We start from the raw sequence: 25,789 nt of genomic DNA, 5'->3' as shown, positions 1-25,789 counted from the left end.
CTGCATCTCCTCTTTCACGATATATTTCTTTAAAAACACTGTAATCTTTTTCCCCTGGAATTTTACAAAACACCATCCAGAACCTCAGCCAGTGTAAATTGGCCTCCTGTATTGACTATGATAAAGCTCTACTAATTTACATTCACTGATTATCTGGCCTATGTTTTTTAACTTTCAAAAATGCAGAGGGCTTTTTCAGGGACCAAAAAAACTGTGCTTGACCTTTAAAATTACTTGCACACAAGGGAGACAAAAAATGCCTGTGTTTGTTCTTAATCCCTTACTGCTTTAAAATTTAAACAAGTGCTTTAAAAATAGTTTAGACCAATGTTAAGCACTTCGATGGGACTAACAACATTCTCTTTTTTTTTTCTTTTTTTTTTTTCTGAGTCCTTCTCCAATTTCATTTTAGTCAAGGTTAGACCTGTATGTGCTAAGCTAACTTTGCACTGGGGAATAGAGGAAGTCATATACTGAGAAAGACATTTTGGTGTTTGTCTTATTAGTGTCTGAATAAGGCTGTGAGTGAAAAAAAAAAAAATAATTAGGGCAGATGACCTGGAAGGAGATTCACAAATAAATTGCAAGCTTATCTAATCATTGTACTCAACCTGAGAAATAAAACTGCTCTACAACCATGCTGTCTTTCCCTCCGCTAGATTTCATTCCATCAAGTCTTCCAGTTACAATCATTTTATCACACAGCTGGCCTTTAGCACTGCCTGTCTTCCTTGACAGTGGCAGTGATATCTGTCCAACAATTTTTATTGCCCATTAACACAAACTGAGCTGCCTGACTTGGAGATTTGGGGCTTTCACTTCATTACCTTATACAGCATTTAAATTGTCTTTGTGTTTTCCACATCAACCCTGCTTGGCCAGGATCAGTTGTACCACAGATTAATTCTGCCTGTGCCTTATTTCTACAGCACAGGCAGCTCTCTGCAAAGTGACTTCTCCAAGTCCAAGAAGCACAGAATTGTATCATACAGTAATAGAGAAGGCAACACCCTTCCAGTTGTTTTAGGACTAGGTGCCTGGAGCTAACAGGAGCGGAAGTATATCAGGCTTGCTACAGTGGATTGATTCTCCAGACATTGAACTCCTTGAACAGCACAAGTGACTTTTCTTGTTCCAGTAACAGGCAGCCATAGTCCTGCTGCTTGCAGGGATGATCCTGCACTTGTCTGATCACTCTCTTCTACCCTGTCCCCCCTGCGCTGGAGGGGAGCCCATGCAAATGGTGGGGAGCTTCAGCAGTGGGAGGAGGAACATGAGGCATGGAAGGCCAGGTAATTCCAGTCCATAATCACTCTTCCCTTCTCCTCTCCTGGAGGTGACTCTATTGCAGCCACACCAGCCTTTTCAGTAGGATTTTGCCTCCACCCTCCAGAAGGGCGGTGTCAATGAAGTGTATCCATTTCTCATAAATTTTGCTGCTCTGAAGATGAAGGTGGAATTTGGTTTTGCTTGCTCGGCTAAAGTTTGACACTCCTGTATTGGATGTAGGCTTCATAGACTCATTAGGTTGGAGAAGACCTTTAAGATCATCAAGTCCAACTGTAAACTGCCAAGTCCTGAATGTGTTAATTCAGTGCAACAGTGTAGTTTTGAAACTAACTTTCAGTCATCCCCACTTAATGCACGTTAACTTGTTTTCTAGAGTGGCTTTTGTGCATGTGTACTAGCTCCTCTCTGTGTGAAATTAAACCAGAAGATTTTCTCCAGGAAGTCACAGTTGTGCTCTAGCCCCTAGTGGGGTTCCAAACCACCAACCAGTTCTTGGAGCAGCTACGAATCATGCGCATGATGGATATGTTCAGTTCAAGGTATCAGACCAGATGTAGTCTGAAGAGCAAGCCCTGAAACACACATAGTGTGGGTATAGGAGCATCAGCAGCTTCAGTCTGCCAATCTGCTTTTGTCTGCTGAATTACACATTAATGTAGGTGTATCCTTAGCAGCAGTGTATCTGAAGAGAGATTTATGGGCTCTTAAGACTTTCCATGGAACTAGCCCAGAGCTAGGAGAAGGAAAGGCTAAATAGTCTGTGGTAGCTGACTTTCCATGGAACTAGCCCAGAGCTAGAAGGAGAAAAGGCTAAATAGTCTGCGGTAGATGATGTCTATGGGAACACCTAGAGGCTTATATTTTATAGAGTTGTTTGGTGGGAATACATGCTTTATTTGCTATCATTCCCTGGGAAGCCAAAAGCACTCCACAGAACAGATGCATTTTTAGACAATCTTCCTTCATTGCACAATTGCAGCTCTAACTTTGATCAGTTCTTGAGCTTGCCAGTGGGCATAAAAAGCTCAGAGGCATAGACTTTATGTACCTTTTGAATCTTATTTATTGGTTAAGTTCAAAGTGATGAAAGTGAAGAAATCCATGTCACAGAATATAAAAGACAATAAGTTCTAAGACAGGACTTTTTTTTGACTGGATAATTAAGCTCTGCTACTTGGTTCCTGAATAGCTCTGGTACTTCACTCCTGGATAGTTATATGAATAATCCCATTTTTCTATCCTTATCTAGAAAGTAATTATATTTAATGTTATACAAATGTATTAAACAAATGCAGAACAAACAAACAGAATTTTTCACTTACATTGTTTCATTATTTCTGTTGTAATGTAATTATTTTATAAAATTCTGATTTCATAGCTCATATAAGACCAAAAAAAACCCCCCCAAAAACCCAGAATAAACTTACTCTTAACTTTTTAACTTTGGGTTTTTTTCTTGTTTGTTTTGATTTTCTGTTGTATCCAGTGGATGAATTCCAGATGTTTTCACAGTCTTCCCATTTACTTCTCATACTTTGCTACGTATTTAATTAGGCAATGTTTACTGTGTTTGAAAGTTTTTTCCTTTTGGATGTGTTTTGTATAATTAATATGATTATATAAAAATATATCATTATATATTAAATATTATATGTTATAGGTTGTATATGTTATACATTATATATTTTATATTTATTTTTCATCATTACAGTCTACACATAGATGAGAAGAAAATTACACACTGTAATGTCATGTATCACACATGGCACAAAATTTCCACTGGTGACATGTCTATAGCCCATCAAGTTGTGTTTCCTCTGAATGGATCTTTTCAATAACAACTTCATAGTGGTTTGAAAACCAGAGAATTACCAGCCTTTTGTAACCTATTTCAATGGAAAAATCACACTGTATCCCTAGGACAGTCAATCATTTGGGGAAAAGAGATACTGCTCTTGCATGTTCTTCATAGTGTTGGATTTACCATCCTGCTTTTTTTTTGTAAAATGAACAAGAGGACATGAATGCTATCTATGAACACCTAACTCACTGGAGGCAAGAGAGATGTATTCCAATGCATTATTGCTTTCTGTATTTGGACCTTAACTGTGTGGATTTATCCAAAGTAATGTAATTTTTGAGTTTATGAAGACACTGATGAATTTACTGGTAACATTCTCCATCACTTGACCACTCTGTGCAAGTGTGAACCTCAGTAAAAACTCCTTATGGATAAGGCTTTGTTTTCAGGTCATGGTGAATACTGTCCCTTCCTTTCGAAGGGAAGCACGCTTTGATGTTGGTGATATGCATACATTAATAAGAGTGGTACCAATATCTCCCAGAACTGGATACACAGTCATGAGGGGCACGTTTAGAAGGTGGATGAAACTGCCGGAGTCTTACTTGTTGCATATTTTCATTCTCAATAGAGTTCTAGCTGAGAGCTAAGACAACTCTTTCAATTTTTAAATTATCACTAGACTAGTAGAAAGACTGCACAGAAAATACATTATAGAAAAAGAACTATACAGCTTTACTTCTAAGTAGAATAGCTTAATACTTTTTAATATTCTTTTATAGAGAATTGTTTTTTTGACAAACTCAGATTTGATAGATTTTTGTAAAGGCTTCGTGTTTTTAAAAAAGCTTTTAAGCAAGATATTTCCTCATAATTAGTATAGAGAAAAAGAAGAAATATCTACAAACTGGGGACATAAATGTCGACTAGAGTTTTTGACAAGGCACTGATTCCTGAATTTTTACATGTCATTAAAGATCTTAGAAAGGGCAAGGAGTAAGAACGCTGTGTTTACCTGATGCTGACAAGACCAGAAGCCTTTCTTTTCCTAAGCAATTTTATGCAGTACTACTGTTTACAGTACTGCATATTTTATATTTAAGTGAGACTCGTAAGGCAGAGTAATGACTTTACAGAATATGTTAAGATTTTGCACTTTGACACATTTTAATAGCTAGTTTCATACATATGAAGGAGGCATTAAAGATTTCAGAAAATATCAACTTCCATAAAACAAATGTGAACAAAATACTTGTATGTGCCCATGAAGTGAGCCACATACCACTGAATCATATTCATGGATATGACTATCAGTCTACAAAAAGTGACCTCTGTTGTGTGACCTTCCTGTAGACTCCAAGTATGTGTACAGAGATGTCCACTTTCTGCTGTGATGTGACAGTACATATGTTCTTCAAGATGTGAGTTCAAATCACACCATTGCCCCTACCACAGAATACCCAAACTATGCTGTCATCATTCCTGGGGGCTCCAGCCTTCAGCCAGGAAAGGCCCAAAAGGCTTATCAGTCAGTGCAATAATTTCTGTGACAAACATGTCCTTCTAGGCACTCAGCAGCCCAAGCTAGTTTGAGCAAATAACTATTCAAGAGAACCTGAGCCAGATCATTTGATTTACTGTGCCTTATAGGCATCAAGTCTGGCTTCTTTTTCTGCACAAAACTGCAGAAATGCTGAAATGGCAGATAAATGGCATATCCTTAATATGGCCCAGGCTTGCAGTTTCTACCCAACTCCTGAGTATTTGCCCATCCCAGCTCTTATTCCGCACAGCCAATTTTCTGCAGAATTTGGAGTTACGGGATTCAAATTCAGGCAGTTCTCTGTTGGTCTTCCTTAACACCACGCTGCTTTGTCTTTCAGCACTCCTGCTAATTCCTTTCTGTTCTCAGCCAGCTTTTTTCACCTGCTACTTCTCAGTGTTTTAACAATAGCATTTGATTTACCCCGTGCACTTGTGCTGTTCCTTTATGCCGATTCTTTCTGATGTGCCTTTTGTCGTGTTCCGCCTCTTGTATGATTCGTTTCTGCTTCAGTTGCGCCTAATGAAGCAAAAGACATCCCTCCTCTCTTCTTTGTGTCTCAGACTAATTGTGTGTTTGGTGCAGTTTCTTTCAGTAAGCACTTGCTTTCCTGCTTTACTTTCCCCTTCCCATACCTTCCCATGATATCAAAACCACACATTCCTGAGTTAGATTTTTATAACATCTGTTTTATTGTCATTATTTTGTTGCTTTCACTCCTTCCCTTCCTTGCTCTTTTTAGAGTGGTACTGCGGTATTCTCTTATCAGATGCATACAAGTGATTGTCCATTTTCATATTCTTATCCACCTCCTCTATCTGTTAGTCTCCTCTAAAGCAGTAGCCCCTTAATAATTCACTCTACCTCCAAGATAAAAAAGAGCTTGAGTGTATTGCAATGTCTTACTGGAGAGTTTGTGGAAAAAAACTTCTTTCAAGTGAAGGTAGCTGTAGTAGTCTCATGTCCTGAGAATATACATATTCTTTTTTCTCTTTTACTTTCATTTGTGGACATTCTTCCATTCAGCTTCTCAGTTCTTCTTCTATATCAGATAATATATTTTACACATCTAACGTTTTGTACATCTATGCAATATATAGCAGTCTTAATTTACAGTAGAGTGCCTTCTCCCATTTTTTATTGCTCGTTCTTCCTGAACATGTCATATTTTTGGCAGCAATAAGTCAGTCCTGTGACAAGCTTTTAAATTGCCAATTAAATTGCTGCCTTTATTATTTACCAAAACCTAATAAACATTCAGTTTATGAAGGAGTTTCTCTCTGATACTGATTTTCTCTTAAAGGACTCAGAAATTATATTTGTATCTATATTATTTGTGAGGACTTCAATATTTTTTCTTTTTGAAAGCATGGGAGTAAAACCTAGAAGTCCAGTTTTATTTCCTGAAGCTGCAAATATAAGTGACGCTTGGCATCATTCATCTTGCAGAGATGGTGAGTTGCTACTGAGCTTGAGTCTGACCTTGAGTTTCTAACAGTGTATTCTAATGCATACATGTGTATAAGATGAGAATTGGTATACTGGATTGGACCAAAGCCCAGCTACCCTAGTAGCCTGTCTCCAGCAGTGCTGAAACTTAATGAATCGTAGAATTACAAAATCATTCAGGTTGGAGGGGACATCAGAAGATCTCTAGTCCAACCTTCATCTTCTCAGTAGCCTCTTCTTAGGTATTGGAAGACTTCTGTTAGGTCCGTCCTAAGTCCTCTTTGCCAGAACAACAAATACAGAAGTAGAGAGGCCCTACAGTATTATTTCGCCAGAATATTCTCCTGATTTCCAAGAATTTGTGGCTCAGTGCCTAAATTTCTGTGTCAGGGATGATAACATTTTTAATGGCATTTGATTATTTTGTCTTTCATTAACTCTTTGAAGATTTTGTAGCAAAAAGCTTCATAGCTCAGCTATGTTACCTTTCTTGTTTTGACCCAGCCAATAACTAGTTTTATATGCTAACTGCTGCTATTGGAAGAAAGAGGGTACAGCCTATTCAGTGGCATAATGATGCTCTGTTTTCTTCTTAATACTTTTAAACATTGTTTTTCTGATAGTTACTGATCACTGAGCATAGAAACATCTACTGTAATCCTCGAACTCATTCCTGTGGAGTACTGGTCCATTAGCATTTTTGTTTTCTTTTGTGCAGCACTTTACATTTATCTTCACTGAATCTTATCTATCATTTTAACATCCAGTCACTATGTCTCATGCTTTCCTTCTACACTTCATAGCTGATGCTTGTCTTTACTATCCTTGAATAATGTCGTAGTCACAGGAAACACTGTCACCCTCCTATTTTCTAACATTTTGAGCAGCACAGTCCCAGCATGCATATGTGTAGACCTTCTTCCAGGAATCAAATTAATCCTACCCAGTGTTTCCTGTCTTTATCCTGTCTTTAAATCATGAGTAAACGATCTCTCTTATTCTAAGTCCCTACAGGACCTTTTAATGGAGCACCTCATTGGACACTTTTTGGAAATCCAGGTAGATTGCAGCAGCTGTCTCATGGTTTAATCCCAGACGGCAAGTAGGCACCACACAGCTGCTCACTCACTCTCTCCCAAAACGATGTGGAGAAGAGAATTGGAAAGGTAAAAATAAAAAAACTAATGGTTTGAGATAAGAACAGTTTAATAATTGAAATAAAATATAATAATAATAATAGTAATAATAATAATAATAATAATAATAATAATAATAATAATACATTATAATTAAAAGGAAAATAACAGAGAGAGAGAAATGAAATCCAAGAAAGACAAGTCATGAAAATGAAAACAATTGCTCACCACCAACTGACCGATGCCCAGCCAGTCTCTGAGCCGCGGCCCCCCAGCCAAACTTCCCCTTAGATTTATTACTAAGCATGATGCCATATGGTGTGGAATATCCCTTTAGTTGGCTGAGGTCAGCTGTCCCAGCTGTGTCCTCTCCCAACTTCTTGTGCACCCCCAGCCTGATCACTGGTGGGGTGGGATGAGAGGCAGAAAAGTCCATGACTCTGTGAGCACTGCTCATCAGTAACTAGAACATTCCTGTGTTATCAACACTGTTGCCAGCACAAATCCAAAACACAGCCCCATACCAGTTACTGTGAAGAAAATCACTCTACCCCAGCCAAAACCAGCACAAGCTGTATGTCCCCTATGAACAAGCAAAGCCTCCCTTCCAATAACGCCTTGAGCATTTCTGCATTATATTGTATTTGTTCATGTGTCTGCTCATTTTATCATCATAGAATCATAAGGTTGGAATAGACCTCTGAGATCAGCAAGTCCAACCATTGACCTAATACCACCATACCCACTAAAATATGTCCTGACGTGCCACATCTACATATTTTTTTGAACACCTCCAGGGATGGTGACTCCACCACTTGCCTGGGCAGCCTGTTCCAATGTTTGACCACTCTTTCAGGAAAGAAATCCTAATGTCCAATCTAAACCTCCCCTGGTGCAACTTGAGGCCATTTCCTCTTGTCCTATCACTTGTTACTTGGGAGAAGAGACCGGCACTCACCTCACTACAACCTCCTTTCAGGTAGTTTTAGAGAGTGATAACGTCTCTGCTCAACCTCTTCTCCAAACTCAACAACCCCACTTCCCTCAGTCGCTCCTCATAAGACCTGTTCTCCAGACCCTTCATCAGCTTTGTTGCCCTTCTCTGGACACGCTCCAACACCTCAATGTCTTTCTTGTAGTGAGGGGCCCAAAACTGCACACAGCATTCGAGATGCAGTTCTTTACTGTTAATTACCACCAATTTGTCCAATGCAGACGATAAGCTAGCTAGTCCCTAGGTCATTGAGTCTGTCCTGGAACCCTTTTTAAAAACTGGCATCACATCTGGCCCCTTCCAGTCCATAGGCACTCAGGCACTTCTAATTCAAAGGTTGCACATCACACTTACTAGCTGAGGTATTTTATCCTTGAGTTTCTTGGTGATTGACATCTGTTCCTGGCTGTTATAATTGATTTTATCTATTTCTTCCATATCCTCTTCCACCAACACTTAAATTTGAGTCAGCTCTCGTAATGAGTTCCTAGTAAAGAAAGTTTCTGGCCTGAGAACCTTTTCACATGCGTCCTCAGTGAACACAAAGATAGAGGATTAATTTTGTTTCTTTTTTGTGGCCCTGTCTACCCTGCCTGCTCCTTTTATCCTCTGCATATCTGCTGGCTCTTTGGACTCCCTGACAGACTTCCTGTGCCTGATATCTTTGAAAAAGATATTTATTAGTTTTTTACAAACTTTCTTCAGTTGGTCTTCTGGTTTGCCTTACTGTGGTTTTGTATTTAACCTGCCAAAGTTTCATCCTCCCTAGTTTCCATATTTGGACACCACTTCAACGTTTTCAAACTTGCCTTCTTGCATTTACTAATCTTTCCTGTACTGTTGTTTAGCCATGCTGGCTTCCTTTTGCTTTTCTCAGATCTTTCATGACAGGAAATATGCATATCTTTTTTTACCTCCAGTATAGTCTCTAAACTGTGCTTATAGTCCTGGAAGAGATTTAACTCTTTTAGTCAACATTTTATCATCTTTTAGCTACCCTTTTTAGCATATTTTTAACAGGCTTCATTATTCTTCAGTAATTCTTCTATTAGGAGTTGACCACAATCATAATTACTTTTTTATGTATTTTTTTTGTTGCTGCTGCCAATGTTTTGAAGCATATTGTGGTCACTTTTACAAAGTTGTTCTTTGCCAGTAAATCACGATGAAGACAGCTGAGTTGAATTGAAATACAACATATCTCCAGAGGGTAAAACCAAAAAATTTTTATCCAGTTTCTTAAGTACCATCATTTCCTCTAAAGCTTTCCTAGAATTCTTTGTTTTGGAATTGAGCTTCCCTCTAAGATCCAGGCTGGAGACAGGCTAAATGAACCTGCATAGTGCAATCCACTGCATCAGTGTCTATCTGTTTGAGTGTGAGTGAAGCACACAGGCAATTATTTTAAAAATGCTTTAGTATATCTGGTTAGACTCTGTTGCAGAAGCATCCTGCCTATGTCTTGACACAGTCATGTGCTAATAAATGTCAGAAGAGCAGAATAACACAGGCTACTTGGACTCTAGGGATTCTCCTAACCTGGAGGAATCTTCATGGGACTCTTTAAAACACAATTATAGCCCTTTCGTCTCACTGCATTCAATCTGACTAATTTTATTTTAATATAATTAGTAACATATGTTCAAAATACATAAAATAGAGTGTAAATTTTTCAAATGGATTTATTATATCTACCTTTACCCTCTCTTTATAGATCTCTTATGTCTCATAATTGACTTGGTGAAATAACCCGCTGAATTTACTCTAAGAAGCACTGCAATATCCACCAAAATAACAACTTTCACGGCTGTCTCTAATCAACCAGAGAACAGTTATGTTAGTACTGCTGGCCACCTCTGACTTTTTTTATTAATACAGGATGTGATTCGCTGATGACTGAACATACAGTACAGAGTACATCAGCTTGCTTTGCTTGACATTTCTTACAAAATTAATAACCTCTGTTATTTTCTTTAAAAGATATACTGCACAGCTTCATCTTTTTCCTAAATATTTTCCAAGTGCATAACACAGCAAGATAAATCCACGTAGGTATGTTAATACTCTCCTAGTCCTAATGCTCTCAAAAGTTTCTTCTTCAGCTAATCAAAATATAACTGCACATTTTTAACAAGGCTTCTTCAGCCCAGCTGGAGCCCTTGCTTAGATAACACTGTATAGCTCCAGAAAGGGGCAAAAAATAGAGTGCTTAGTCTAAATTAATCTGGTTAGACATTTCATTCAGGGGAATTCAAGCAGTAGCATAAGTCTGCAACGTAACTTCTAAACTAATCTGTACTGGCATTGCCAGGATCATACTATTTGTCCTTTCCAGCGCCATACTCCACAACCCTCATGTCAGCACTTGCAGTCATCTGACTCTGCAAAAAAAGGAGTCAGTTCAAAAAGCTACATTGACAAAAGGACATTTCACTTTTACTTTTTTTTTGTTTGTTTTTGTTTTTTTTTTTTTTAAAGGAGCTCTGCTGGGCTGACTCTCAGATCACCATGGACTTAGAAAAGAATGGTAACCGGCGGTAAGGGCAGAGGAGGAACCAGCAAAAGCAGAAGTTTCTGAAGCCATATCCGATGTATATAGACTCCAACTTCACTGTTATCTAGATCTTTTTGACAATGTGCATTAGTAAAAACTTTGAGATTGCTTACTGCCATCTTCCAAAGCACCATCTATCCATCCTTAATGGCAGTCGCTACAAAGAGAATCCGAAACAAAAAATAGCTGGGATGAACAGGAAAAATATTTGCTTCAGTGAGTGTGCTAGAAAATTCTATTTTGAAGGGTAGAGAAAGAGCTCTTTTTGTAAAAAGAGGAGAGGAGTAAGCAAGAGTTTTCAAAAGTGTCTTGCCTTCAGGTAATAAATTCTTAATAAAACTAGATTTTTCCCCAATTTTCACATTCTGTCACAGCCTTCCTAGAACTGATATATTCGCTGAGACACCACAGTTATTTTCCCTGTATCTGCGGCTGGCAGAAGATGTTTTTAAATAAATCTGGGTGAAGGGATTGGCACTACAGTGGTTTACACTGCATATTCTATTTTTAGGAAAGAAAAAATAAAAACATTTTCTTTCAATGAAAGGGCAAGCTATGAGAAAACCACCACGAGTTGTGCAATGTAGATGATTATGATATCTTCACATTTTTGCCCAGGATGTGATGTATCTAGCTGCCAAGTCTGGAACGCATGTCTTTTTGTGTCACAGTAGGCTAACCCCCTATTTACCACAGAGACTATCCCACAACTTACTTCAGAAAATGGAGCCAAAGCAGAATTATATGATCTACAAATGGTTAGCTGAGACAGGAAGCTCAGTGAGTAAATATCAAACCTCTCTTTTTTCCCATCATATACTATCTTTGTAATTGTGTATGACAATTCTCTGAATTTTACTTCAACATATTGCCTATTGAATCTGTCCCCTCTCTTTTTAGAAAAAAAAAAAAAAGGTTAATTTTTTTGTGTGTTCCCGGTTTCAGTGGCTGGACCACATTGGGTCAGAGCCTACCGCAACCGCAGCTGCTTACCAACAACAGAGAAGTGTTTGAGAGAAGAGTTTACCAAAACTTCCTTCTTTCCACTATTCCCTCATGAGGATAAACACTTAAGGAGTAATAGTGCATGTTGGCCCTGCTTTTAGTGGACGATTCCTTTGTCTTTCTTGACAAATGTGTCTTCAGCCAAAGAACACTCTAGTGACTGAATAAAAGGTTATAAGCTGGTTGTATTCAAAGCACTGTTGGCTGTACAATATCCTTGGTTGAAGTATGGAGCCATTAAATAATAATCCTACGTACAAGCTTATTAACTGCTGGTTTGTAGTGTGTGTATCTGGATGACTGTTCCTTGATTTTGGATGCTTCCACTCCCATACATTTTGTATTGGATCTTCGTGTGCAGTGAAAAGATAATATAGATCTTTGGCTCCCTCTTTTCTTTTTTTTTTTTACTTTTTTTTTTCTTTTTTTTTTTTTCCCCTTCCTTCTGTTTTTCTGTACAATAAAACAGCTTGCTTTAGCCTTTTGTTTTCAGGATTTTAGATTCTCATGAGAGACCAGTTTGCTGTCAAGATGTCTATGAGAAACATTTGAAATATTTTAGTTGGATTAGCTTGATTGCTTACCCCAAATATATTGTAATGTTCTACAACTTTAGTTTGTGGTGTGGTGCCAGAAATGAAAGCTTTTTAGCTTTCAGCTAAGCTACCTTCCTTGTACTTCTTTAATGACTGCAATGCAAGGAGTCTGAAGGTGTTAAATGAAGGAAGCTATTGGGGAGATGTATTAAAATACTTCAAGTCTCTTAACATGATTAGATTTAGTTTCATTCTGGAAGTGGGGCAAAACTAACAGAAAGAGGAATATTTTACAAAACACACAAAAGAATTCTAAATTCTAACATACAATAAATTTTCTTAAATTTCAATCAGGTTTTTTTTACATGAGGTACTACATACACATTTCTCTCATGTTGTTTTAATACCAGTAACCTCACAAGGAATTTCTTTGTCTAATTCCTCTGAGAAGAAATAATTGTTTCAGCATCCTGCAATTCCCTGGCCTGTCCAATCACGCTGCAGGAAGAAAACGGCTGTGCCACAACAACCCCACCTGTCAGCACGTGGTGGAGGTGTCTGTTGTCCTCAGAGGCCTCCCAAGAAGCCCTTGCCTTCTGCAGCTGTGAGCTGCACACTTGATTTCAGAGGTTTCATTGGACAGATCTCTGCTGGAGGTGACAAGTGGAGATGTTCCCGGGCAAGGGCATGGCGAGTGGGATTTATGTGGCAGGCACGAGAAATCTGGGAAGTGGCATGGTGATTTTGAGGAAACAGCTTGAGAGGAAGGAGGCTTCTGTGCTAATGCATAAAGCTTGAGGAAGACCAGAGAGGTAGGATCCAGGTAGATTAGAAGTGTCTCTCTGAGACTATGGGGAATGAAAAAGGTGTGAGAGAGGAGAGCTTGGTTCTTGTGAGAAGCATAGCATACAGCCAGCTAATTGTATGACCAATCTTGCTAGTGAGCTGGGCTTGGTTTTCAGTTTGATGATGTCATAGCTAGAGATCAATCTCTATCTGTGATGTCTATCATCATAGACAGAGGGACAGAGAGTACTGAAAATTTAATCAACAATGAATGGTGCTGTGAATATAACTAATGAGATGTGGCATTAAAAACTGATCATCATGTTTTTTTTCTGATTAAGCTTAAAAGCTTATTTTTAAATTTTGGTTTTGTATTTCCTAACGTTACTGTAAAATTCCACTGACATTAGTTATGTTGTTTTACATAATCATGTTTAAGATATTGGTAATCATATATTGTATTGTTTTGTATAACTCATGGAAATATAGAGTCCTGGAGACTGGTGTTGGAGAAATTTGTAATTAAAATAAGACTGTAAAAACAGCACACTTACTCCATGCATCTGGCCTCTGTATATTAGGAACAAATGTTTATTTTAATGTCCAAGCCCATTTTTCACATGGTTTTATAATTGTTGCTGTGCAAATTAAGTATCTGGTTTGTAAATTCAGCGGTGGAAATTTGAAAATAAAATCATATAATATATTAACATTTTGTCATTTCCTCTGCCCTTCACATGTTGTTTTCCTATGATTATAAGCACTTCTGTGTGAGGGGCTATGGATTGGATTGGACCCCAGGCTGCAGTGCTGAGTGAGGACAGCCAAGACAGCTCTAAAGAATACCAGCAGCAATCTGGCATGGCTCTCAGGGTGGTTAAATCTCTGACATACAAAGTACAGTGGCTTTCACTGGATCTTGCAACTGTGGCTAGGTATGTTCTTATTCTTGTTTACAGCTAGCTCATCACATCTATACACCGCCATCTGTGTTGTATGTCAGGCTAATTTTCTGTGTTTATTCTGGATACTTGGACAGCTCATTGAGATTTAATTGGGTCCTGAGGGGATACACACACAAACACACACAGGCACACATATTTAATATTTATATTGTGCATCATGACAAAAAAAAATAATTCATGTTCCACTATGAAATTCTGGTACTATTTAAACCTATATACTCCACTGAAAATGTTGGGATTTAGATGCAAATTTTATCACTGGAATCTCTAGGTCTGGTCTTAAGCCTGTTGAATGTATTTCAGTGGATATATTTCTACAAACTTCAGATTGTGTTTGTGCCAGTTCTTTGACATACACACGAGAAAGCCCACAGTGTGACATTTCAGAATGAGTACGCTGGGCTGGCACAATTACAAGAACATTTATTATTTGTAAACTGAACAGATACAACATGAAAAATCAGAAGCATAATGCCAGTTTATTTGCCACAAATTATTTTTTAATAACAGAATCATACTTTTAAGACTAAAGATCCACCTTTATAAATAGATTTAGATAAGAATAAAACAGGTCTTTCCTTTCAGATATGTGCAGGTGTCTGAGGTGAATTTTATCAGCTTCTGTCCTTAACTTTCTTTTGGGGAGGGTAGCCTAAGATTCCTGATGTTTCCAATGTAGGGAATTACTTCAGTTCCTTCCTCCTAAGACAGGAATGACAAAAATATTATATATGTACTCCAGATAATTAGAGGAGGAGGAAGTTACACCAATTAGTAGTGTGAAGAATAACATAATCATCCTCGGCTTTTCCTCCCTGGAAATGACTTCAGGGACAGTAAACTGAAAATGTACTTGTGGCTCTGTGGATTTGGCCATCTGAGAGATTAAAACAATGTTTAGTTCTACCTCTGTTACCATGCTGCTGACACAGAACCATGCATTTTGTAGCAAAACTAAAGGAAATCTTGAAGACACATACTAGCATTTATTGTATAGCCACCAGAGCTGTGTTAGAACTGAACCGCTTCATTATGGGATTTTATTTAACTGTGGCCAAGAGTATAGCAAAGCAGATTGTGCAACATTCTGTTTTTATGGTTTCTGTATAAACACATTAAATAGATTTTTAATAAGATCTTCATGATACAGTCATTAATTAATAACAAACAGAGAATTTATACATCTGTTTTGTTAGTGACTGTTAGAAATTCTGATTATGGGAAATTTGCAAGATGAAACCTAAACATTCTAATTCTAAATATTACCAGGATTAAGTCGAGTGTGACTCGGGCCATGCCAGCTCCGCTGCAGGCTTTCAGAAAGGATGTCTCCTGTGAATACATATATTTCTGCCCATTCATTCAAAGCATGTTCTCTTCTTTTTTGTATGTTCTCTAACTTGAAGCCAAGACCATTCCTATCTCTTTCCCACCCTTGATTTCTCTTCCCAGTCCCATTTTTCTGTCCCAGGCAACTCTATTACTTTCTTTCTGGCTTTCTTCTCATCTACATATTTCTTCCTTATGATTGTCTTCCCCTTACAGTCTTTCTCTCTGGATTCCACATTCTTCCTCATCAAGCCTTCTTCAACTCCTCAGATGACCTTCCTAGTCATCACCACATCTTGTCTTTCCCCTAGTGCTTCGAGAGAACTGTCTCTCTCTTATTCCCAGGTTCTCAAACCTTCCTGTCTCTCTGTGCCACACTCCCTCAATTGCAGCTGTAGCTCTCATCCTGTCCCAGTGCCAGACTTCCAACAGTCCATAGGTCCTGCTTCCATTTTCCCCTTTTTTACTCATCTAGAGGTTCACCAAAATGTGGATACCTGCCTAAGTACTCTCCCAGTAGACACATAACTAGCATCACCTGCTGGTTAAAATTTGGTATTTATAAACTGTGTGATTACATTTCCCCTTGTCTCCTGAACGAAGTTCCTGGGTACCAGTCCTTTGGAATTGCCACAGTCTTGACAGGACTGAGTTGCTGGTTGCTGTGCTCACCTGAGATCATCTGTAAAAGTGTCCCTCTGCACTTCTTCCTTGCTCATTGTGGTTCCCAGAACGCATCTCTTGAATTTAGTCCCGCACACAATGGCACTTCCCCCATCTTCTTGCTCAAAGGCAGAGTAGTCCAAATTGTCTTCCAGAATGTGGGACATCCAGATTCAATTCCCACTTCTTCCTATGGCCCAGTCTCTGTAGAGAACTCCAGAGTAAGGCCCTCTTTACTGCTGAGCCAGCCGGCTAGCGCTAGCCTTGACCCCATGTTTTGATCCAATGTATAAAGGTTGTGCACGATGGGAGAATTTAAACTCAAATGTGAGCTAGAAGGCTGTGCTGACATGGCAGCATAGAGGTACCCTCTCAGTCTCTTCTGTTGCACCTGTTCTATTTTGTAGGGAACAGTTACATTTTACAAGGCCAGAGAGGGAAATGAGTGAGTGAACAAGAGAATGTCTTCCAAATTTGTGAGTCTGCCAGCTCGAATGGCAGCATGTCAAAAAGAACATAATGCATATGCAACACAATATAAATGACTAAATTACATGACTGTCACAAGGGGAGAGTGCCCTCCTTTTAGTACATGTCAGAATTCAGATTGTTGAAAACAACATTGCCACTGCAGAACACTTCTTACAGGTAGCAGACAGTGCTGTCTAGCAAGATTTTAAAATATTTTCATTGTGGTTTTCTAAAGTATGATCATCTGTTATTTTTTGTATAAATGTCAGAATAATAATTCCAGAGAGAGACCACAAATCTGTGGTGTTTATTGCTATCTAAAAATGTGTATAAAAGTAAGAAAAACACATTACAGCCTTAAAATCTTCTAATTCAGTCTTTTTTTTTTGATCCCACAAGTTTGAAATAGGAAAAGAAAAAGCCACAGTCACATTGATGATGGTCTTCATCTGCACCATTAAGAATTACAATTTATAACACTTTTCACTTTCCTGGTCATAGCAGTCTCCATCGTTCCAGTTCTTTTGGGACTCTGCTCTAAAATGTAGTCGTTCTTTACAAGTTTTTTTCATTATACTCTACTAAAATACTCTTACTACATCCTCACATCAAATTAAATTTTGCTTCTGTTCTTGGTGTCTTATCCTTCACTAATATAAATCAGTATAGCTACTCTGTTCTCAAATAAACTGCACAGATTTATACTAGCTGAGATTTTGTTTCCATGCATTTGGACAAAAATTGTAACTGTGAATAATAGTCTTTTTCTCTAACCTCATCGTAATAAAGAAAAAAAGAGAAAAGCTCCTATAATTTCTTCTTGTAAGTCTTCCTCCTTTAAGCACTTTAAAAATCTGTGGTTCTGTGAACAGTTTCCAGTTTGTCCATGTTTTTATTTTTCTGACATACATTTTATTCCACATGAGGTTTCACCACAGTAACGGAGAAAGTAACTTTTACTTCCCTGTAGTGTGACTTTATTCTTCTCTGTGTGAAACCTAAATTGTGCTAGCATTTTTGCTATCAAATCTGTCACGTTTAATTTGTTGAACATGGTGTCTTTCAGACATACAGCACATCTTGACAAGTATCTTGTCCTATACTTTCTTCTCCAAAATTTATTGTAGTTATTTGCATTTGGATCAGATTCTGATAGTTTTAATAAACTAGAACAATTGGTATTTTGTTTCAGCAAGCTTTGTATTAATGTAAGATGATATTCAATGCCAGAAAGTCTAACAGTCTATTTCTTGATATACTCTGTTCATGCTTCTATCCTTACTCAGACATTTACAGTAAAGTATTATTCTCAAATGTGTTGGCATAACCTGTGACTTTTGTATTTTAGATTTTATGGATTGCAAATATTCCAGTAAATGGTATTTCAGAAAGCTCAAAAGACTGAGAAGGATGTAATACACAAAAGCTAGAGAATACAGATAAATTAATATGTATGTGATATTACATATTTTTACTTGTTATCTTTTAGTGTACATGAGAAAACAATAATATGACTGCCCTTTAACCACTTCTGAGTTGCCCACTTTCTTAAAGATATCGTAAGGAGTCTTAAGGAAAACTTTGATAGATTCTTTAAAGAATATTTTGGTGTTGTAATGAGTTAAATGAATTTAAAATAATTCATTTTTTTTAAAGTTGAACCATAGAAAAGAGCAATATACCTATAATCAAATGTTGCATTTCTGGAAGAGCAGGAGATGTCTTAAAGTATGTCTGAATAACTTTCAGGACACCAGATCAGGAAAGAGGAGTACAACCTTTGACGATGAGAAGTAGCCACTTGAATTTTGTTCAATGGTGAATTCAGAGTAGGCGTAGGTCAGAATAGTAGAAAAAAATATGTGTCTGGTTAGAGTAGATTAGCAAGGCAGGTGACAGAAAATTCAGAAGGAAACAGTGCTTGTTTGAGTAAACAGGTTCAGAGATGAAAATCTGCACAAATCTCTGTGTGTTCAAGAAGAAATAAGACCTGTCTTCTTTAAGGCAATTGAAGCCACTGCAGTAAATAAATAAGACTTTTTTAATAGAGAGCAGTGGTTTCAGTTGGACTAAAAAATTTTGTTAAAAATCTTGTTTTAAGAATAGCTAAAATTACAAAGTCAGTGCTCAAAAGTTATGAAATTATAGATGCAATTGTTCCTGTGAAATTTAATTGACACTTCTCTCTCCTTATGACTGCACGTTATGACATAATATTCATTTGTAGAACAGCATGCCCATTTTTTCATCTGCTGCTGCCCAGCTAGAGGTCAGGATTTCTGGAATTTTGGCAAGGCAGAAAACAATCCTTTACTGAGGGAATGAAAAGCTGAAGTAGTATTAGTATTTCTAAAATTTCCTGGAGTAGTGTAAGAAATTGTAATTTGTCCTGCAAAAGTAGTTGAGGAGAAAAAGATACCAAAGAGTGTGGGTGACTGGCAGCGTACAGGCCTGCTGCTTGAGTGGGTGTTGTGGGGAGGCTAAGAATTAAAAGGTGTAACTGGCTGTCCTGACATCACTGGCAAAAAAGAGTTTAAAAATTATCAGGTTAGCAGATATTGAGAGATAAACTATGAGCAACAAAGGAGCTTTGGGAAAGAGTGTAAAGTCTGCAGAGATGAAAATAGCCTAACTGCATGTTTAGTATCACAGCAAATGATGACAAGGAATTTCCTAGCATGAATACTGCATCCACATAAAGATCCTGTGTGCTTCCTTCCCCTTTCTCCCTACCCATTCCCAATGCTGGTCTTCCATCTGCTTTTGGACACTACAACCAAAGGTTTCTATCAATGAAAACTGGGAATAGAAAATTGTCTAGCATGCCTCCTACTCAAATCTCTCAGGAAGCAGGGGTAAAAATACCAATAACTTAAGTAAGATCGGAAAATATTCAAGAGTATGTGACATAATCAACAAAGTGTAAACGATGGTAAAGCAATAATAAGAATAAATAGCTAGAAGGACCACTGCTGCACAACCTCAGAAGGTGAACCGGCTTCTTTACAGGGAGGCACTGATTGCTAGTCATCATTTACTGGTCACCATCCCTGGTGACAGATGAAAAAGGCCCAGGAACAGACAAGCGCAACCTAGAGTGTGAATATATGACATCTCAGATTATGGTCCTGGGAAAGGTTTTGGTTTCCTCAATCAAGCATGAAATTCTAAGAAAAGGAGCAGAGACAAAGGTAATGCCATGAGAACGAGGAAGAACACGTTTGAATACAGATTAGCTAAACTTCTGAGGATGGCTTTAAACTAAGATCAGCGATTTCCGATAGCACCACATCAATCAATATTAACTAGGCAAATGTGTAAACAGGACTAAGAAGTAGGGGAGCTGTGGATACTCAAAATAAGGTCATAGAAGACACAAACAGGAAAACAGTATGAAAATTTGATATATCACTCAGTGTTCAAGCAGCACAGGCAGTAAACAAGAGGGTTTGGAGATCTTGATACATTAGTCTTCTTATTATTTAATTGACCAATAAAAAAGACAATTGTAATGTCTCATGATTACAATAACATAAATATGAGTACAGCTTGTTTAAGGACCCTTTATAGGAAAAAGAGGTGAGATATGTTTCTTCTGAACCATTTTCTCTGAGGTGCAGAATATAGAATCATAGAATCATAGAACAGTTTTGGCTGGAAGGAACATTTAAAGATCATCTAGTCCAACCCCCCTGGGACATCCTCAGCCAGGTCAACCCTGTCCAACCTCACCTTATAGAATCATAGAATAGTGAATATTTCCAGGCATAGGGCATCTACCATCTCTCTGGGCAACCTGTTCCAGTGTTTCACTAGCTGCATCATAAAAAATTTCTTCCTTATATCTAGTCTAAATCTAACCTCTTTTAGTTTAAAACCATTCCTCCTTGTCCTGTCACTACAGACCCTACTAAACAGTCTGTCCCCATCTTTGTTATAAGCCTCCTTTTAAGTATTGAAAGGCTGTTGTAAGGTATCCCTGGAGCCTTCTCTTCTCCAGGCTGAACAACCCCAAGTCTCTCAGCCTGTCCTCATATGGGAGGTGTTCTATCCCTCTGCTTGTGTTTGTGGCCCTCCTCTGGACCTGCTCCAACAGGTCCATGTCTTTCCTGTGCTGAGGACTCCAGAGCTGGATGCAGGACTCCAGGTGGGGTCTCACCAGAGCAGAGTAGAGTGGGAGAATCACCTCCCTCGACCTGCTGGCCACACTCCTTTTGGTGCAGCTGAGGATACAGTTGGCTTTCTGGGCTGCAACCGCACATTGTGGGCTCATGTCCAGCTTTTCATCCACCAGTACCCCCAAGTCCTTCTCCCCAGGACTGCTTTCTATCCACTCATTGCCCAGCCTGTGTTTGTACTTGGGGTTGCCCTAACCCAGGTGCAGGACCTTGCACTTGGTCATGTTGAGCCTCATGAAGTCCACATGGGCCCACTTCTAGAGCTTGTATATATTGAGAAATAGATTGTTGAAAATCTCTGGATATTGATCAATGGAGAGAAAAACAAGCATACTCCTCATGCTCAGAACTTCTGCAACGCATCCCCAAATTAAGTAAGTCTTTATTTGTGTGTCTGTGTGTAGCAAATCTAAGACTTTGTATAAATGTGTAACTTGAAGATGTTTGCTGTGGAAGCAAAACTGTAAAATCAGCCTATGCCAGTATTAGTAAACTAAACCGTCCCAGGAGTGCTCTGAGACACAGTGACCCAGTACCTCCTCTGTCAAATTAGAAAGGTCATTGGCATTGTTTTGGTCTGGAGCATGGCTGGAAGTGGTCTTAATATCCATTGGAGTGGCAGCTATTGCTGCCCCTGCCCTGAATTCTGTAACAGTCCACCGTGGAGTGGGAAAACCCCCAGAGTGTGTCCAGGGCTGTGGATGAACATTTACTGGTGAGTGAAAGGTAAAGGAGGAGGTTGCACACTTTAGTCAGCCACTTGCTTTTGTGAGAAGAGGGAGAAACAGACACTCACGAGGACCCTGTGGGGTGTAGCATCATCATAGTAAATAGCAATTCTGTCAAGACTGCTGTTTTGGAGAACGCATGGTGCAGTTATATCCAGTGCCATCGCTCGCCATGGACGTGTGTGGCTATTAACATGATGAGTTGTCAACAGCTGCTCAAGCACAATTTGACAGCATCCATCATGTGTGGACGGTGTGTCCCATGGTTGACTGGTGGTGGCTGGGGATGTGGCATGTTTAATTACCAGAAGGGAGAGCCAGGCAGTCCGTGTGCCCCACACCCTCTTTGGCCAGGCCTGGATTTCCCCTTTGGAGCTGTCAGAGGGAAGTGAGTGGCTGGGAGAAGTGGAAGGGAGTGAGATGTACCTGAAGCTTTCTCCTTCTGCCAGCATGTTGCTGCTTTGCAGCTCCTGGCTGCCAGACCTGTTCAGTGACTTATTCAGTAGGTGTCCCTGAACCAAAGCTTACATGTCATCAGCTTTTTCAGCTTCTAATATCTTTTTGCCCCAGTAAAAGAGTATTTACTGCAATGCACTCACCAAAACTTGTTTTGCAAGGGTCCCATGTACCTGCACTGTCCTGCTTAACCTGAACCCATTCTTGGGGAGAACAGAGAAAGGGAAGGGACCCATCAGGGCCTCCAGTCATCCTAGTCTACAGGTGGTGAGGAAGGCCCATCCCTGGTGTTCTCAGTCTTTCTCATGTCATGTCCACTGGTCTTACTGTGGAGTGAACGAGAAGACAACAAACTAGCATTTTAGAAAGTTGTCAGTAAAAGGGACAGGTGTGGTGTTGTGGGCTGCCCCAGTGCAAGTGGTGTTGCACAAGCAGCTGTTCAGGGTTTATGTCTTTGGTTTTCTAAAAGAGCAGTGATGTTCCCTACTTCATCTGCACTTCCGCTACAAACAGATTATAATCCTTACTTGATGCCAGAGACCAGCTGGCAGTGCACAAGAATTAAAGAGCAGCAAGTCAGGAAGCAGGAAGATTTGTTAATTTTAGAAATACCTAAACAATGGGACTGTTTACTAGCAAAGGTAAAATTATGTCACTGACAATTCCCCAAAACAGGTTAGAAGAATACATATCAAGAATGTTTTTAAGGATGTTTGGACAGTGGACTGAATTAGATGATACTTCAGGGTCTTTGTCCTATTCTAAATACAATGTATGCAAGAAAAAACATAGTTTTGGTCTTTATTTTAGCATTTTTTTGTTTACACAGTACCAAAAAGTACTAGCAGGAAGCATTCCAGAAAGACTAAGTCCTAGTGTGATAGCAACATGAAAAGAGGCAAAAGGTAATAGAATCATTTAGTAGTGAAATGCATAGCAAAAAAGGGTGAAAAAATTATTTGAGAAGCAGTTACTATTTCTATCAACAGTAACCAGAGGAAAATATTATGAAACAAAGCTCTGAATTTTGTTTGCATAACCAAAGCTGGCTATTATATTCAGAATTGTTAAATGAGAAAAATCTTTAAAGTATATTAATACCAACACCCTTTTCAAACAAGTTCTTGCAGAACCTTTGATAAAGAACTCAATAAGCTTTTGTAAGCCTCTGAACATCTATGATTAACTAAACTGAAGAAGATGAAACAACTAATGAGGGACAAAACGTTGCAAGGTTTTTTATGTGTTTGAAAATTAACTCTGTGTTTATTTAGCGTACAATATACTTTTGATGCTAGACTATTGCTGTTATCATATATCTAACAGGTACATAAGAAGAAAATATTAAAACACAACAGCATTTATCAGCCTCTGTATGTACTATCTGGAGTAAGGAGCACGTAAACTAAAAGATATTTTTATTTGAAAAAACGTTTTTTTCAACTTATTTGGCTTTAATAACTGAAAAAGTAGGAGACTTGTAACATAAGTTTCACGGAAGTATGATGTGAATAGGCACAGCTAAAGCTTCATCTGCCTTGTTTAATGCAACACAGTCTCTATCCTGACCTGCAGCAACCTTGCTTTCATTTTTAACTAATTCTTACTTATTTGAGGAGAAAAATCGCATCGTTAAAATCAGGAACATAGTTTTGCGAATCGGACAAAGGTGATATAAAGCAAGATCAGGGCTTCATTTGTGGTATTGAGTAAAGACAGAGCTAGCTTTCAGCGAGGAAGTTCAGTCATGAAATCTGTGAGCCTCAGGTCTACAGTCTGCAAGGTTCTCTCTTGCAATATTTTTTTAAAATGCGTCTATGTGGGACATGAGGCCATTTCTCAGTCTATAGCTAGCTGCTAGCATATGGTAAGCCATATTTAATTTTCTTCATAATGATAGGAAATATATTAAAACAAGAAATGTCAGAGGTGAAAAATATCTTGTTTATGAACATTGTAGAAAAAGAAGTGTTTGTGTTCTAGAAAGAACTGGATTTAAATTAAAAAAAAAAATCTGGATGCAAGTCTGAACAGCATTCACAAAGATGTGCTTAACTAAGACCCTCAAATATAAATATTAATACAGTAAACTAATGTGTTGTCTACTACTCTGCCAAGGAATATTATCACGATGAAGAGTAGATGGTTCTCCTTCTGCTAGGAACTGACTAAATCAGAACACTCCAAATACGAACACTAAGAGAGACATGGAGACAGAATGTCCTTGAAACTCTGATATATGGTGCTCTTTCTCATGTCACACTGGCACTGTAGAGCAATGGTGTTGGCCTGGGGTGCCATCCTCTTCATCTTCCACAGTATGCCTGGACTACAGTAATCTCCCCAAAGCAGGGACTGCAATACCTGACCCTTTTGTGACTGGATTAAGTTAGGGATCTTTAAGCTAAGGACTCCACACAAATACTTTTGGTTTGCTGGAAACCAGGCCAGGGAAATTAGCCTCTGAAATGAGGTGTCAGGGTTAGGTATTTAAAGGTCAGCAATGTAAATATCTCCATTATAAGCTGCTATAAAATGAAAACACAAGCAGCCTTATAATATTATGGTTTTTTTCATATTTGTGAATGAGTATACATAAAGTCTAATTCCCATATGTTTGGTTTAAAATGTGCTGAATAAGTTTCTAATTACGATGACTAGTGAGTAAAGAGCACCGGCATTGTCCTTAAGCAAGGAATTTCTGAAGTGCAAATCCCTGGACTATGCTCTAAAGCTAAATCCAACATAAATTTGGTACAAGATTGAGTCCAGTAAATAATCTGCTTTCCTATCAAAGATGACAGAGGAGAATGAGGCAAGAAGTGTTGTCAGTCTTGAAATATATTTTCCTTGAAAAGCCATTCCTGATGATCAGCACCTGCTCCCCCTTCTTTGCCTCATACAGAATCGTTTTCTCTATTTAAATAATTTCGTCTAAGAACAGCAGATGCTCAGTGAATTACATTTTCTGTCTATTGATAATTTGATTTGAGAAAGGAAACAGGAAATACATTCTTTTGTTTAAAAGAAAAGCACTGGCTCAGCCCCCCCTCCTCATCTTTTTATTCAAATGCCACAGATTAGAACTCTTCCCCCAATGCAAAAAAATCTAAAAATATCTAATGCATGCTTTCATTGGATTTTTTTATGTCTCTCCTTTTATAGCAGGACAGATGCAGGCATATATTTAAAGATGAAAAAAAAAAAAAGAAAATGCGAAGATTAATAGTTAAATAATTTATTAAAGGGTTTATCTTAGAGCGAAATGGAAGGAATTGCAGTAGGAATCTGGAAAACATCTCCTTATTGTTTTTATAAAATAAGACTTCCCATTCATTTTAGTGGTTTCCTCTCATTAAATTCTTAGTCCTGTATTCCAGTGCTTTTAGATGGGGAGAACAAATGGTCTAGTCAATTTTGAAACACATTAGTGACTGCCAGACTTTCATCCCTGTAGAAAAAGATATTTCTGTATAGTTACAATGGAAATCTAAGTACATTGTCAAGTTTACGTCTGAAATCATCTCATACCTACAGAAGAGGCTCTAGACTGGCCTGAATTCGACAGGAGCGTAATTAAACATAGGCTTAAAAAGTAAATAGGTTACAGAAATCACTACACAAGTAAATGTAGAACAGTGTTAAGCAATGGCTTTTAGAAGATTGTCAACGTGATCTTCTAAAGAAGCTACCTGTGCTAATAACTAACACATAATAAAACGGTAATTAATCTGTTTTATAGCAAGTATAATACTGAAAATTCTGTTATGGTGGAAATACATTAAATTAAACCTAGAGACATTGTTACAGACTTCATAAAATCATAGAATCATAGAACCACAGAATCATATAATGGTTTGTATTGGAAGGGACATTAAAGACTATCTAGTTCCAGCCCCCCTGCC

The sequence above is a fragment of the Leptosomus discolor genome, chromosome 1 (assembly GCF_034619465.1).
Source record: "Leptosomus discolor isolate bLepDis1 chromosome 1, bLepDis1.hap2, whole genome shotgun sequence".
NCBI classification, from domain to species: Eukaryota; Metazoa; Chordata; class Aves; order Leptosomiformes; family Leptosomidae; genus Leptosomus; species Leptosomus discolor.
Note: the sequence above shows the minus strand (reverse complement) of the source record.